The sequence below is a fragment of the Lissotriton helveticus genome, chromosome 8, assembly GCF_964261635.1.
Source record: "Lissotriton helveticus chromosome 8, aLisHel1.1, whole genome shotgun sequence".
Classification (NCBI taxonomy): domain Eukaryota; kingdom Metazoa; phylum Chordata; class Amphibia; order Caudata; family Salamandridae; genus Lissotriton; species Lissotriton helveticus.
In genome coordinates this window covers 631,714,465-631,729,617 of record NC_136069.1, presented here as the reverse complement: position 1 = coordinate 631,729,617, position 15,153 = coordinate 631,714,465, and the positions used below count along the sequence as shown (strand labels likewise).

General features: G+C 48.4%; 1 protein-coding gene across 8 annotated transcripts in view; it reads left to right on the top strand.

The window, feature by feature from the left end:
* Nucleotides 1-15,153, top strand: part of RBM26 (RNA binding motif protein 26) — an 812,370-nt gene that overhangs the window by 522,874 nt on the left and 274,343 nt on the right. The window lies entirely within an intron of this gene.

The window sequence follows — 15,153 nt, the reverse complement described above, 5'->3', positions numbered from 1 at the left end:
TTCTTGTAAACAGTTGAAAGAAATCGTTTTTGTTACACAGACGATTTTTAAGGAATATGTTTTGAAAATCGACACTTAATAGAATTTCTGGCAAAAACCAGGCAAAGTTATGCTATGGGAGGAAATCGAGTTCTCGGAAAATCACAGTAGTATGTACTTTTCAAGGTCAGTGCTGGGCACAAAGATCCAGCACTGGGATCTCTCTTGGTAGCAGGTGAGTAATTTCGTTTCTGTTGATGGGATGATTTTAAAGGAATATTTCAAAGTTTCAAAACTCAACACTTTCCAAGTGAAACCAGCCAATGTGTACCCTATTTAGGAAAAGCAATTTATCGGTCTTCGGGTAAGTACTTGGCTGGCAGAGTCAAGGTTCTGGGGTAAGACTTGGGGGTCTCCCAGGGTCAGTTAGGTACAGTTGCTACACCCTCAGCGGCACAGGGGCAGCCGGGTGCAGAGAGAGTAGGCCCAATGTTAGCCTATGGCGGGCAGGGGGCCTTTGGTTGGTGCCTGCTAGCAGGTGGTCCACGTAGCTGCGGGAGCTGAGCTCTGGGTCACTTACACAGGGCAAGTGGGGAAGTAGGATAGAACACATACTGCACTTTCAGTGGCACTCGGGCGGCTGGGTGCAGGGTGCTTTTGGGCCGTCGGGCGCCCAATGTATTTCAATGGAAAAGCTGGAAGTTGAACAAAGGCTGCAGGCTCCGGGATGGGGATTCTTCAGGTGCATCCACCACTTTGAGGGGTAAGTTGGGAAGCTGTAGGTTAGGTAGGCACCCCAGAGGAGGGCACAGGGGGCTGCGGGGCGCTGGGTGCAGGGGTGTCTTTTGGTGTCAGAAAATCTTACCCTCTACTGGTCGTGGAGAGGTCCCTAGTTGTGAGGCTGCAGACGTGGTCAGAAGCATCGAGAAGGGTCCTTGGCGCTGGATTCGTGGTCTTTGTTCACTCAGGCACAGGCTGGGCTCGGCGGGTGCAGAGTGTGCTGGATACGCAGTTCCTGGCTGGCACCAGGGGTTGTTGCTGTTTGAGCAGAACCACTGCTCGTGGGAGTCCCAGTCTTTGGACGAGCAAGGCAGTCGGGTCCTCCAGGGTTTTGGAGGTTGCTGACCACAAGAGACGCCCGAATTTAGCAGGAGCAGGTTCGAGGGTTGACAGGCCTGTAGGGCTGGGGCCAAGTCAGTTGGTGTTGTCCTCTTGTTAGCAGGTCTTCTTTCTTCTTGTTCTTCTTCTTGTTTCGGAATTGGGATCTGAGGAAGGAATGTTAAGGGTGCCCCTAAATACTAAATTTAGGGGCGTTACAGGTATGGGAAGGTCAGGGACCAAATGGGTCCCTTCCCTGAGGTGAGCACACCCCCTATCATGCTACTCTCCTGTGGGAGGGGGGCAGGAGCCTGTCTCTGATTGGTAGGGCTCCCCATCCTCAAGATGGCAGGAGCCCCGAGTTGTGCTTTACCTCGCCTCTCCCACCTTAAGGTGGGGTTGGCAGAGGCTGGCACTCCCCCTTCCCTCACTTGGGTTTTCCCTCCTGTCTTCCCGCCAGATTGGGGGTCAGAACCGGTGGGGGCAAGTTACGGAGTACAGAAAGTGGCCTGGAGAAGCTCACAAAGGCGGCATGCCTTTGAAGGTTCCCCTGCCCATCCTGGGGGATGAGGCTTGGCACTTTGTCCCAGGATGTGCATTGTTTCAGGCCCCCAAGAGCGGCAAGCTCTCGACCCATGGATCCAGAAACATGTCTGGTGGTGGCAGCCTCGGCATCTACTCAGTCAGGACGCTGGGAGTGGGTTGGGTTTCAGGGAGCACCTCTAAGATGCCCTCCGTTGTGCATTTAGCATTAAATCCCACACTAGCATCAGTGTGGGTTTATTGTGCTGAGAAGTTCAATACCAAACTTCTCAGTCTTCAGTGTAGCATCATGGTGCTGTGGAGTTCGTGATGACGACCTCCCAGCACCATATACTCTTAATGGCAGCACTGCACCTACAGTGCCCAGGAATGGACCTGGGTGCTGCACACCACTGGCATAGGGCACCCAACCAGAGGGATGACTGAGGTATGCCAGGGCAGTGTGTGGGGGGTGGGGGTGGGGGGGGGTCACAGTACCCTGGGTACCATCTACCAGGGACTGACCTGTGGCCAGAGATGCCAATTGGGTTTAGGTTTCAATACAGTTTTAGGGACGGAAAACAGGCTCCGGCCACCTGATTGGCAGGAGCCCAGGGCACACTCAGTCAAAGTACATCAGCAATTCAGCAAAAAGTGGAGGCATGCAAGAAAGATGGCACTTTCTCACACAGCCCGACAAATATAAAACAAAAGCGAACAACCTCATACAGGAGGGTAAACTCATCACTAATACCTCCATTCGATGCGCTCTGGACATGGAAGATACCACCTCCCGAGCTGTTAACACAAGTGTCCTCCTCCATAGACACGCTTGGCTACATATCTCAGGTTTTAAACCTGAGGTACAAACTTCCGTCTTAAACCAGCCATTTGACCAGGAACAATTGTTCGGACCTACTGTGAATTCATCTCTTGAAAAGATGAAAAAGGCACTGACGCAGCTAAATGGGAGCTGTGCAAACGCAAGCTGCCAGGAGGTCCTTTTGTCGCTCCTCTTACAGGGGCACCTCCAGAGGCTACACCTCTGACAACCCCTCCACCTCTTACAAATCCCCCACCCAGACCACATTTACCAGGGGTTACCAAAGAGGGGGCTACAGAGGTAACAATAACAAAGGCAGAGGCAAAACCAACAACACCCGCTCTTCCTCCAACCCTACCCAATGACTTCCCTCCACTTCCCCCGAACCATTCCACACCAGTCAGGGGAGGATTACTACAGTTCATTCCTGTCTGGAACAACATCACCACAGACAGGTGGGTCAGACAAATCGTTCAAACAGGTTACTGTCTAGAACTCACTTCTACCCCCCCAAACACACCACCCAGGCAGCGTCCAATGTCACTAGAACACTTATCACTGTTAAAACAGGAGGTCATCTCCCTCCTGCAAAAACATGCAGTATAACCGGTACCCCTGCATCAACAAAACACAGGGGTTTATTCCCTGTACTTCCTCATTCCAAAGAAGGACGGCTCTCTGAGACCCATCCTCGACCTCGGACCCCTAAACCTGTAAACACAAACAGACCACTTTCACATGGTCACGCTTCAACAGGTCCTTCCTTTGCTCGCACAAGGCGATTTCCCTGCCATTCTAGAACTCAAGGACGCCTACTTTCATATTCCCATTCACACCTCTCACAGGAAAAATCTCAGGTTTGTAGTGGACGGTCAGCATTATCAATTCAAGTTTCTCCCATTTGGAGTCACCACAGCACCCAGAGTGTTCACCAAGGATGTAGCAGTAGTGGCGGCCCACCTAAGAAGGCAACATATTCATGTCTACCCCTACCTAGACGACTGGCTCATAAAAGCCAAGTCATACAACCAGTGTGTACACCACACTCTCACAACAATCCAACTACTGCACGACATAGGGTTCACAATAAACCACTCAAAGTCTCACCTACAACCATCCCACATTCAGCAATACCTCCGAGCTGCAATAAATACCTCAAAGGCAATTGCATATCCCAGTCCAGCGAGGATATCAAGCATACAATGCTTCGTCACAAAGTTTCAGCCGCAACACTCTCTTGCAGTTCGAGTGTTCATGCAACTGATAATGATGATGGCCCCTTGCATATTCCTAGTACCTCACACAAGACTCCAGATGCATCCCCTACAGGAATGTTTAGCACGTCAGTGGATCCAAGGTCAGCTAACAGATCTGGTGTTGGTGGACGGTCGCACGCATCGCTCTCTCTAGTGGTGGAACACCAAAAACCTTTCCACGGGGCAACCGTTCATCGAGCCAGTTCCACAGATTGTGCTAACAGTGGACGCATCGCTCTCCGGCTGGAGAGATCATCTTTTACATCATTCCATGCAGGGCAAGTGGACACCTTAACAAAGGTTGCTCCACATCAATCACCTGGAGTTACTAGCCATATTCCTAGCATTGAAGTTGTTCCAGAAACACATGCTGGGCAAAGCTGTCCTAGTCCGCACGGACAATATGACAGCAATGTATTACATACAAAAACACTCCCGGCAACTCTCCAAACTAGCACAAAGCATATGGAGAAGGGCTATTCCTGAAAACATTGTTCTCTTAGCCCAACAAGTTCAGGAGTCCAGAACAGTATAGCAGATCTGTTAAGTCATCAAACGCAACAGACTTCTGAGTGGAAACTTCATCCTCCAGTTCTTCAACCATTTTTAGGTCTCGCCTCTCAATGCGCATGCGCATTGAGCGGAGCGAGACTATAGGGGCTTAAACAGACTTTACCTAGACTGGTGATTTGATGCTGTGCCCGTGCGCTTTTAGGTCAATGCGCAAGCGCATTGACCTAAAATGCTCGTGCACAGCATCAAATCGCCAGCCATCTGTTCCCCAGCTTGGCGCCTCTGCTCCTGCTCTCTCCTGGCTGCTCCTCCCCTAATTATTCACGGCCGGCCGGCCGGCCGTACTTAACTTTTTTTTTGTTTTTTTTTTGCTTGTTTCCGATTCCCACTGTCCATTCCAGTTTATCCCTTCTGCTCTGTTCGTCTCACAATCTTTCTTCCTTTCTGCCTTATCAAGCACGCATCCTGGTTGCCTAACAACCATCAACGGGAGACTCCAGGGGACATGTCATCACTGACACGCATGACCATGAGTAGCACCGGATAGACACTTATCGGCTGGAGGACACTGTAGTCTGTCTTCTGGCATGCTTGCTAGTTAACATTTTCACGGACTTTACATCCTCCTTGTGTACGGCTACCCAGTCTCACTTGGGCCATGTTGCACGGATAGCCGTCACGCCGAGAACGAGATTCTAGGTTAGCACCTTGGCGCAGCTTTGTTGACATAGACCCCGGGCGTTTTTATATTTTTAGTATTTCTTCTCCTTTGAGCCCGCACTCCACTTTCCCCAAGTGGCTTTTAGGACGCACGTTTAGGCTCACTGCACTTTTACCAAGTGATACACCGCTCCTCCGGGCTTTCTACAGCCATCATTTTTATACATGTGCTGCTCACTCACTGCCCCACAGCCCTTTTTCCATACACTGCCCCACACAGTGTTCCCATAATCACTTTTCAAGTACCAACATCCCTTGGTCTGACCTCCACGTATCAGCGTATCAGCACCCCTAGTGTGCTATTTCATGGCCGGCGGCGATATTCACGACCAGCCTGCTTTCCAGCCTCCCGTGTCTCAGCAAGCCTGTTAGCTCCCAGGGCAGAGTGCTTCTCACATTTTCATCAGCACACAGCACCCACGGAACACTTCTGTGTCGAGGCATCATTGCCATATCAGGCCTTTGCAGGGCTGTCTGACCGTCTCTGCTCCTGGCCATGGGAAGTCTAGTCTGTACGTCCTCTTGGACTTCGGATCTATTCTATTTGAACTGCTTTTGAAATGTTGTTAGGCGGTGTAACAGGTCTTGGGTTACATATTAAAGCACAGTGTCTCGATAAACAAGCCACACTGCGGTTCTACCTTATTGCATTTTTTCACCCACCCATTGTCACCTGCCCTCCGCATCATCAAGCACACAGCATGTTTCCTTTCATAAACCGGGCGCCTGCTCTGTTTTATCTTTTCAAATGTCAGCCGCGCATTTTCTCTCAGCTCTCGCCAGTGCAGGAGTGGATTTGTGCCCTTCACCCCCTAGCTGTGTCTCTTCCGGGAACCCTACTACCTCGCGGCGCACCGCAGCTCCCCTTTCCACTTGCTTTTTAAAGTTTCTTGCATATTCTTCTCTCCAGCCTCTGAGGCGCACACAGACGGAACAAACTTCATGCCTCAGGCGATTTAAAAAAATCAGCCGCACAGCAATACGGAAACATTGTGGGCCATTTGTGTAGCCAGAAGCATATTGTTGTCTCTTTCCATGCTCCTCCACCCCCAGCTCTCTGCTCTTACCCCCCCTCCCTTTTCTCACTCCCTCCTTGTTTAAACAGCTTGCTGGAGCTTCGTTGTCATCAAACCTATCACATAATCTTCACAAAAGTTATTTACAAAAGTTTAAGCTATTGCCATTACAAATTAAATTTATTTAAGTATTAATCGTTTAAAAAAATTAAAAGCCATTGTTATTTGTAATATCAATACATTTAAGTCGCGTAAATACAAAACATGTTGCATTACAAATGCTATAGGTGTAACATTTGCGAAAGTTATAACTATTGCCATTGTAAATGACAAAGCTATTAATTTAGCTATTTCAAAAAACAACACAATAATTAAAAACAGTCATTTATAAGACCAATAGCTCAAACTTTCCTAATGCGAGACCTATTGCATTTCCAATGCTTGTTCCAGTTGTGGGGGCACCCAGAGATAGATCTCTTCGTTTCACACAAAAACTCCACAAGCTTCGCAGCCAGGTATCCACACCCATTGTCCAAAGGCAATTCGAATATGGATGAATTTGTCAGGCAGATTTGCATATGCTTTTGTTGCCTCTCCCACTCATTCCACTGGCGGTGTGCTAACTGCAGCAAAACTCACTGACTCTCATCCTAGTTGCTCCAACATGGACCAGACAACCGTGGTACACCACATTACTGGAACTATCTGTAGTCCCACACCAAAAACTACACCTCTCCCCACACCTCCTAACCCAGATCCATGGAGAGATCAGACACCCAGATCCAGCACAGCTCAACCTAGCGATCTGGCTCCTGAAGACCTAGAGTTTGGTTACCTTAACCTTCCCCCTGATTGCATGAATGTTAGCAGAGAAGCTAGGCACCCCACCACTAGAGTTTGCTATGCAGCCAAGAGGAAATGATTTGTTATATACTGCAACAATAACATCATCAGTCCCTTAGATGTCTCAATCCAACACATCATAGGTTACCTGCTACATCTCCAAAGGTCTAACCTAGCATACACATCTATTTGGGTATACCTTGCTGCTATAGCAGCCTACTTACAAAACAGACAACATTTGTCACTATTCAGAGTACCTGCCATCAAACCCTTTATGGAAGGACTCGAAAGAATAATTCCACCCAGAGTACCACCCTCACCTGTGTGGACCTTAAATATTGTTCTCACAAGACTAATGGGTCCTCCATTCGAACCCCTGCACAAATGCAAATTGCAGTTTCTCACATGGAAAGTCGCTTTCCTAGTGGCCATTACTTCACTTAGAAGAGTCAGTGAGCTTCAAGCACTTACTATTCAAGAACCATTTTAACAACTCCATCATAACAAAGTGGTTCTCAGAACAAACCCAAAATTCCTTCCTAACGTTATTTCTCCCTTTCATCTCAACCAGTCTGTAGAGTAGCCAATATTTTTATCGCAACCACAAACAGTCGCAGAAAGAGCTCTTCAAAAGCTAGACGTAAAAAGAGCACTCCTTTATTATATTGACAGAACAAATCCTTTTTTCAAAACTCAACAACTATTTGTATCCTTCTCACCACCACATGAAGGCAATCCTATATCAAAAGCTGTAATTGCTAGGTGGATTGTCAAATGCATACAAATTTGCTATCAAAAAGCAAAACGTACATTATCTATTCCCCCTAAAGCCCACTCTACCAGAAAAATAGGGACTTCAATGGCTTTCTTAGGAAACATTCCCTAAGATGACATCTGCAGAGCAGCTACATGATCTACACCAGACACATTTACAAAACCTTATTGTGTAGATGTGCAAGCAAAGCAACAAGCTAGTGTGAGGCAGGCTGTATTCAAAACACTATTTCAAACAACTGCAACAGATACTGGTGGTCGCCGCTAGAGTGGAGTACTGCTATACAATCTATGCACAGTGTGTGATCTGCAGCTCATATGCCTCGAACGGAAAATACTACTTACCAGTATGCATCTGTTCTTGGCATGTAGAGCTACAGATTCACACATGCCCACCCACCTCCCCGGCTACCTTTATCTGTTCCAGGATTATCTTATTTAGATACGGCATACATAGGCAGCTTTTTTCTTTTTCACAAAACTCCATCATTTCCCTAACTGGCGAAAAAACAATCTGAAGATGGAGCCGATGCCCATGCGCACTATGGTCAAAAGGAGGAGTCACCTATCTCGTGACTTCCAAAGACTTTTCCAGGACACCAACAAAGTGCAAACATCCGGGCCCAACACCAGATGGCGATCTATGCAGTGTGTGAATCTGCAGCTCTACATGCCAAGAACAGTTGCATACTGGTAAGTAGCATTTTCCTTCGGTTGCAGTACCCCCCCACGCCCCCACACCCCCCTCACCCCACCACGCCCCCCTCATACACCCACACTTTTAGCCTTGCTTTTGATGCAAGCTTAACTGTAGAGTACTGGGTTCCTGCTGTCCAGGTTTCCAGTACCAGTGGTCTTTCCCTAAAACAAACCCCCAATTGCTTCCTGTAAGGCCCTGGTAAATGTTACCTGGATACCTAGAGCTTGGGTGCTGAGGAGGCTCCCTGAGGACCCTCCTAACTGAGACCATTACTCTGCACTTGTAGTTTGCATGCCCCTGGGAAGTAGAACATTACAAATTCGTCTTGGCATCCTGCCTGGGTGCCATGCCAGCCAACACTGTCTGACAGTATAGGTAAGTCACCTCTCAAGCAGGCCTCACAGCCCTAAGGTATGGTGTACTACAGGTGAGGGCATATCTGCATGAGCAGATGTGCCCCTACAATATTTGGCACCATTTCCCAATATTGTAAGTGCCAGTAAAGCCATAGAGAGTACGTGGGCTGGGAACTCGACAACTTGAGTTTCACAGAACCATGATGGCTTTACTGAATTTAGGAGTGTTTGGTACCAAACTACTCCTTTCAATTAGTCCACAGTGATGCCAATGTGGGATTTATACCATGTACCCAGAGGGCATCTCATAGGTCCGCCCTGAATCCCTTCCAACCCTGGTGTGGTCTCTGACCGGCTGTACCCACCCAGCGACCCCCACAGATGTTTCTGGACCCCTGGGTGGGGAGCCCTAGCTCTTTGGGACCAGAAACAATGCACAACCTGGGCAGAGGTGTCGGGCATCCTCCCCCAGGATGGGTCAGTGCTTGAAGAAGAAAGCTTTAAAGGCCTGCCGCCTTCCTAATGTGACCTCCAGCCTCTGCTGCGAAGAGCAGATGGCAGCCCCTGGATTACACCCCCACTTTAGGTGGGAAAACTGGCGGGAAAACTTAGAATAGGAGGTGTGCCCACCCCTGCCAATTCCACCCCATAGGTGGGGAAGGCGAAGTGAAGCTCATCTTTCATTCACCTCCATTTTGAAGATAAGGGACCCCTCCAATCTGGGCTAGGTATATGCCTCCTTCCACCGAAGGGTGGCATAATAGAGGGTGTAGTCACACCTGGTAAAGTGCTCATTGGCCGTACCGCTACTCCCCTAAAATACCCCTAAATCTAGTGTTTAGGTGGCTCCTCCAGATCTAGAAAGCAGATCTGCGACAACCTAAGAAAAAAAAAGGCACCCTTCAGCAGAAGCCAAAAGACAACTGCCTTGGCCGCAGCCCTACTGGCTTGTCTCAAGCTTGGACGACACCTGCAACCGGTCTTGCAACAATGACCTCCAAAACCCCTGGGAGGACTGATGCCTTCAATAAAGACTCCAATCTCCGGAGGACAGCGAACCTGTCCGGAAGAAAGCAACTCCAAAGACTCTGGATCCAGACGAATCTGTGATCTCAGCCCACTGTGCACCAGTCACCCACAGCCCGAGTTGCTCACTTGTGCAGTGAAGTGTCCCTGACCTTGTGTCCAGTGTTGGCTGACTTCTCCTTCCCTCCAGGAAATCGCCTGCAGTGGGAATCCCGAGGCTTCCTCCCCCGACTGGCTCCAGTAAGAAGATTCCGTTGTCCAAAGGCACCCCTTCACCTTAAGCCCCTGGAAATTGGTGAGCTGACCTGGCGGTGCCTTTATGACCCCCTACATCTCAACTTACCTCTGCCGTCGTTAGTCTTCCTCCTGCAACCTCCGGTGCCATGCCTGCAGCCTCATCGCAATCATGAAAATCCTCATTGAAAAGCATTAGGTGGCTGACGTCGAATTTCCACCCTGCCGCCCCTGTGCCCATGGTGGTGTATGTTTGGTGCTGCTTTTTGCCTCCTCCACCCCTGTGGTTGTGCTAATCCCCAAAGCGTGTCCCTTGTAAAAGAGCTACTTACATATAAGCAGTGTGGCTCCAGTCCCCCATTGACTTGATAAGAAAGCATTGGGTCGAACCTCTGCACCCGGCTGCCCCTGTGCTGCTGGTGGTGCAGTTTTGGTATCTACCTGCCCCCTGGACCTTGCTGCCTTTTGCCTTTGAAGACTGAAATTTTAAGTTAGATGCTCACCTGGTTAACCGCAATATTGTTTCCACCATAGAATAATATTAGACAGTGTGAAAAAGTTTCTAAGTGTTGATTTTTTTACAATTAAGAGTATTTTTAATTAAAAAAAATTCCTAGCTATCGCAACGGAAAGTTTCATTTCTATTAAGGACTCGGAGGCGAGGATTATGCTATTCTTTCTCCATTTTATTGAATAGCAGCCATTTGCAGTCAAAGTAAAACAAACTACTATTCCCATGGAACATCGGGAATAGCAATAGTTTCAAATGATAGAGAGTCCATGGATAGTGTGTCCCGTCCATCTGCATCAATCATGGGGCTCCAGGGTCATCATAGTCCTCTGTTACTGTCCATTCCCCCTCTTTCGTCACTCAAAATCAGCCAGCAAGGATGCTTCACTGATCTTATTTGTTAGAATCGCCTGTAGAGAGCAAAGGACATAGCTTAAGCGACAGCAATGGCTAAGGGTTAGCCCTGTAGGGGAAATAATCCCAAATACATTTTCGAATGATAACTCAGCGTAGATATAAACGAGCTAAAGAGTTTACTTACCCCAGTACGAGGGTGGGAAGGTCACAAAAGGACTCGTATCCTGGGTGGGATAATCCTCGCCTCCGAGTCCTTAATAGAATTGAAACTTTCCGTTACGATAGCTAGGAAATATTTCATTCTGTCAGAACCAGAGGTGAGGATTATGCACGTTTAAAGCTTGCTCACCACCAAGTGAGCCATTTCGAGAACAGGTTTGAAGTAAAACCGTTTAAAGGTAGAGTCTGAAGACCAGTCTGCTGCATTCAGAATGTCTTCCAGACGAGCTCCTAGGGTTAATGCTTTAGAGGTCATTGCCCATCTGGTAGTTTGAGCCCTGAAAGCATGTAAGTCTATACCTGCTTCCTGCATCACCCATCTCATCCACCGGGCAATAGTGGGGGAAGAGACAGCTCTGTGGGGCTTATTGAGCGCAATGAGCAGTTGGCGCTCTCCTGGAGGGCGGAATGCCTCCTACATCTCCTCATAGGCTTTGCGACAAGAGACAACACACAGTTTCGGGGAATCTTGAAAGGTGGGATAAGAAATGTTTTTCATACCATATTTAGTGCGTCTATGGATCATGAAAGTAACACCCGTAGGTGAGAAGATCCTACCTGAGACGTCCAGGCCCTGAAGTCCGAAACCCGTCTACAAGAGACAAGGCAAAGGAGCATGGCCAGCTTCGCCGAGAGATCCTTCCTAGAAAGGAACCTGTTTGGCTGCTAGGAAAGAAACCGGTTCAAGACCTGGTTAACATCCCAGAGTTGTGAATACCGGGGCTCTGGAGGTGAAGCGAGGCAAACGCCTCAAAGGAGGCGGACGACCATGGGGTGTTCACCCACCGGCGAGCCGTCCACCATGGTGTGGCCGCTGAAATGGCAGACGGAAGGTATTAACGGTTCTATAAGCCAGGCCCTCTTCCGCTAGGATGGCCAGAAAATTCAGAATGGAAGCCACATCTGCTGCCACGGGATTGAGACCCCATCGCACACACCAACGATACCACCTTCTCCTGGTGGAGCGGTAGCGCTTGATGGTACTGTTGGCCCAGGCCTTGGACATGAATTTCTCAGCCGCTCCCGAAAGGCCTGGGACCGCCCATCGTCCCCTGAAATCCGCCACGCCATCAGGGCTACGGAGCCTTGTGCAATTAGTGAGTGAGGATCCTTGTCCCGACTGAGGAGAGCTCGAAAGCGGAGAAGAGGGATTGGAGAATCCCAAGAAAGTTCCAGAACAAATGGAAACCAAACTTGCAATCTCCAAATTGGTGAGATGAGCACCACATTCGTTCTCTGGCATCGAACTTGGGCCGAAACCCTTGTTATGGTGAATGGGGGAAAGGCGTAGCCCGCTTCCTTCCACCAATCCTGCTGGAAAGCATCCATCTTTTCTGCAAGAGGATCTGGTCTCCAGCTGAAGAACCGGGGAAGCTGGTGATCTAGGCAAGAAGCAAAGAGGTCTACTGATAAAGGACCCCACATTCTCTGCAGGTCTGCAAATACCCCAGGTTGCAGCTCCCAGAGGCTCACGTCGTGAAAGTGGCATGACTGGAAGTCTGCCATCTGCTTGTCTTGACCGAGAAAACCTAATGATCCAGACAGTACTGCCAGAAGTTCGCCGCCAGTACCGAGAGTGCTTTCGACCGCGTGCCCCTTAGATGGTTGATATATCGGACCGCCGAAATGTTGTCCATCTTAAAGGAGGTCACAGGACCGGATCGAATCTTTGGTCCAGCACTGAATCGCAAATTAGCCTGCTAAGAGCTCCAGACAATTGATGTGTAACCGTTGTTCTTGTGGTGACCACACACCTCCCTTGGTGAAGCCGCCACACCTCAAGCCCCAGCCGGACCTTCTGGCGTCTGAACAATATCTGGCGCGGAACCGAAGAATGCTCGTCCATTCCTTGCTTCCATATTGGCGAGCCACCACTGGAGCTCTTCCTTGGCGTCCACAGAAAGGCTCACTTTCTTTGAGTAAGAGAGGCCACTGCGCAGGTGCGTGGCTTTGAGGCGCTGGCGTGCTCTGTAATGAAGCAGTTAAGGTCAAGGAATGCTACAAGGGATTTTATTCAAACAAATATTTAGCTTAGTCGTGAGTTGTACTAAAGTAACACACTCAAAGGAAACCACAGGATATCAAGTTTGATTCTGTATTTGAAATAAATCAATGGAAGGGTGGACCAATAGAACACACAGAGATAAAGGTTTCAAAGAATATATATTTACTCAAAAAATCGGGAAGACAAAAAATATGGAATAAATCAAGCAATAGTTATGAACAGAGGTAGACAATAGTTTCACTGCAATTCATAACAGAAAAACATCAACTCCTGGTGGATTAAACAAACAACCAAAATTAATTGATAAAGAGTGGTCGTATGTTGGTGTCAAAGCAACGTGACTGGAGATGATGGGTGAGGTGTCGACGTTTCGGTCTAAAGGGCAATCGTCATGTAGACCATCATCAGGACAGAATATTTCATTGCAGAAAGAACTCCCTTGGAAATGAGGAAACTGTGGCCACATGAATTGGAGGACAGTTGGGCACGATATTTAAAATGAAAACTTATATTTGAAGGAACAGACCACATCAATTGGTCAACTCTCGGGGGGCACTTTAGTACAGCAGCGTTATACACTCGTTTTCAAAAACGGTCTCGAGGGTTGCGTTCTGTGTTCGCATGATACCTTACTGATGTATCTACATCATACTGATGTACATTAAATATCGTGCCCAACTGTCCATCAATTCATGTGGCCACAGTTTCCTCATTTCCAAGGGAGTTCTTTCTGCAATGAAATATTCTGTCCTGATGATGGTCTACATGACGATTGCCCTTTAGACCGAAACGTCGACACCTCACCCATCATCTCCAGTCACGTTGCTTTGACACCAACATACGACCACTCTTTATCAATTAATTTTGGTTGTTTGTTTAATCCACCAGGAGTTGATGTTTTTCTGTTATGAATTGCAGTGAAACTATTGTCTACCTCTGGTCATAACTATTGCTTGATTTATTCCATATTTTTTGTCTTCCCGATTTTTTGAGTAAATATATATTCTTTGAAACCTTTATCTCTGTGTGTTCTATTGGTCCACCCTTCCATTGATTTATTTCAAATACAGAATCAAACTTGATATCCTGTGGTTTCCTTTGAGTGTGTTACTTTAGTACAACTCACGACTAAGCTAAATATTTGTTTGAATAAAATCCCTTGTAGCATTCCTTGACCTTAACTATACAGTGCCCAAGCCTACAAGGGTTGATTGGGTTTTCCCCTGCTTACAATACTGTAATGAAGCAGTCCTGGAAAAATGGCCTAGATCGAGGCTGAGAGAAGACCCACTATACGGGCCAGCTGTCTGATGGAGATCCGAGTCTTCGTGAGAGCTCTCCGAATCTCTTGCCGGATCTTCGTCATCTTGCGAGATGGGAGGCTGAGAGAAGACTCTACTGAGTCGATCAAGAAACCTAGAAAAACGACCTTCTGGGCTTGAACCAGCATGGATTTGGCCTCGTTGACTACAAAGTCGAGGCTCTGAAGAAGATCGTCGGTGGTCTGAAGTTGACGAGAGAGCGTCCTGGGGCACTGGTCCATCAGCAGGGTGTCGTCCAGATACACGATGAGACTCCTTCCCAACGCTCGTAGGCGTTCTATTACGGGCTGGAGGACCTTGGTGAAGCATCAAGGTGCTGAGGAAAGGCCGAACGTGAGAGTGGTGAACTCGTACGTCCTGCTCCTCCCCAAAAACTGCAGTAACCTCCTGTGCGGAGGGAAAATGGAAATCACAAGATGGGCGTCCTTAAGATCGAGGCGCGCCATCCAGTCGTGAGGTCTTAGGATATCACAAAGGAGATGGATTCCCTCCATCTTGAAGTGGCGGTAGACCAGCCACTCGTTGAATTCGCGTAGGTTGATGACGGACAGTTGACCCCCGTCCATCTTGTCCACCAGGAAGAGGTTGCTGATAAAGCCTCTGGAGTGGGGCAGGGTTTCTGCGATCGCCCCTTTGCCCAGCAGGGACTGGACCTCCTGGCCGACTAAAGCAGTGTCTTTTGACCAGGAACAGAGCAGACGCTGGGTAATGGGCTGCAAGGGTTCCCTGTGAAATTCTTTGCGGAATCCTAGTACGGTTTGCAAGACCCAGGTGTCCCCCATGATGGAAGTCCAGGCCTGGAAAAAATGTGCCAGACGGCCCCACACTTTTAGAAGGGTAGAAGGGAGAACACTCACCGGAAGAGTTGGAGGCGCCACT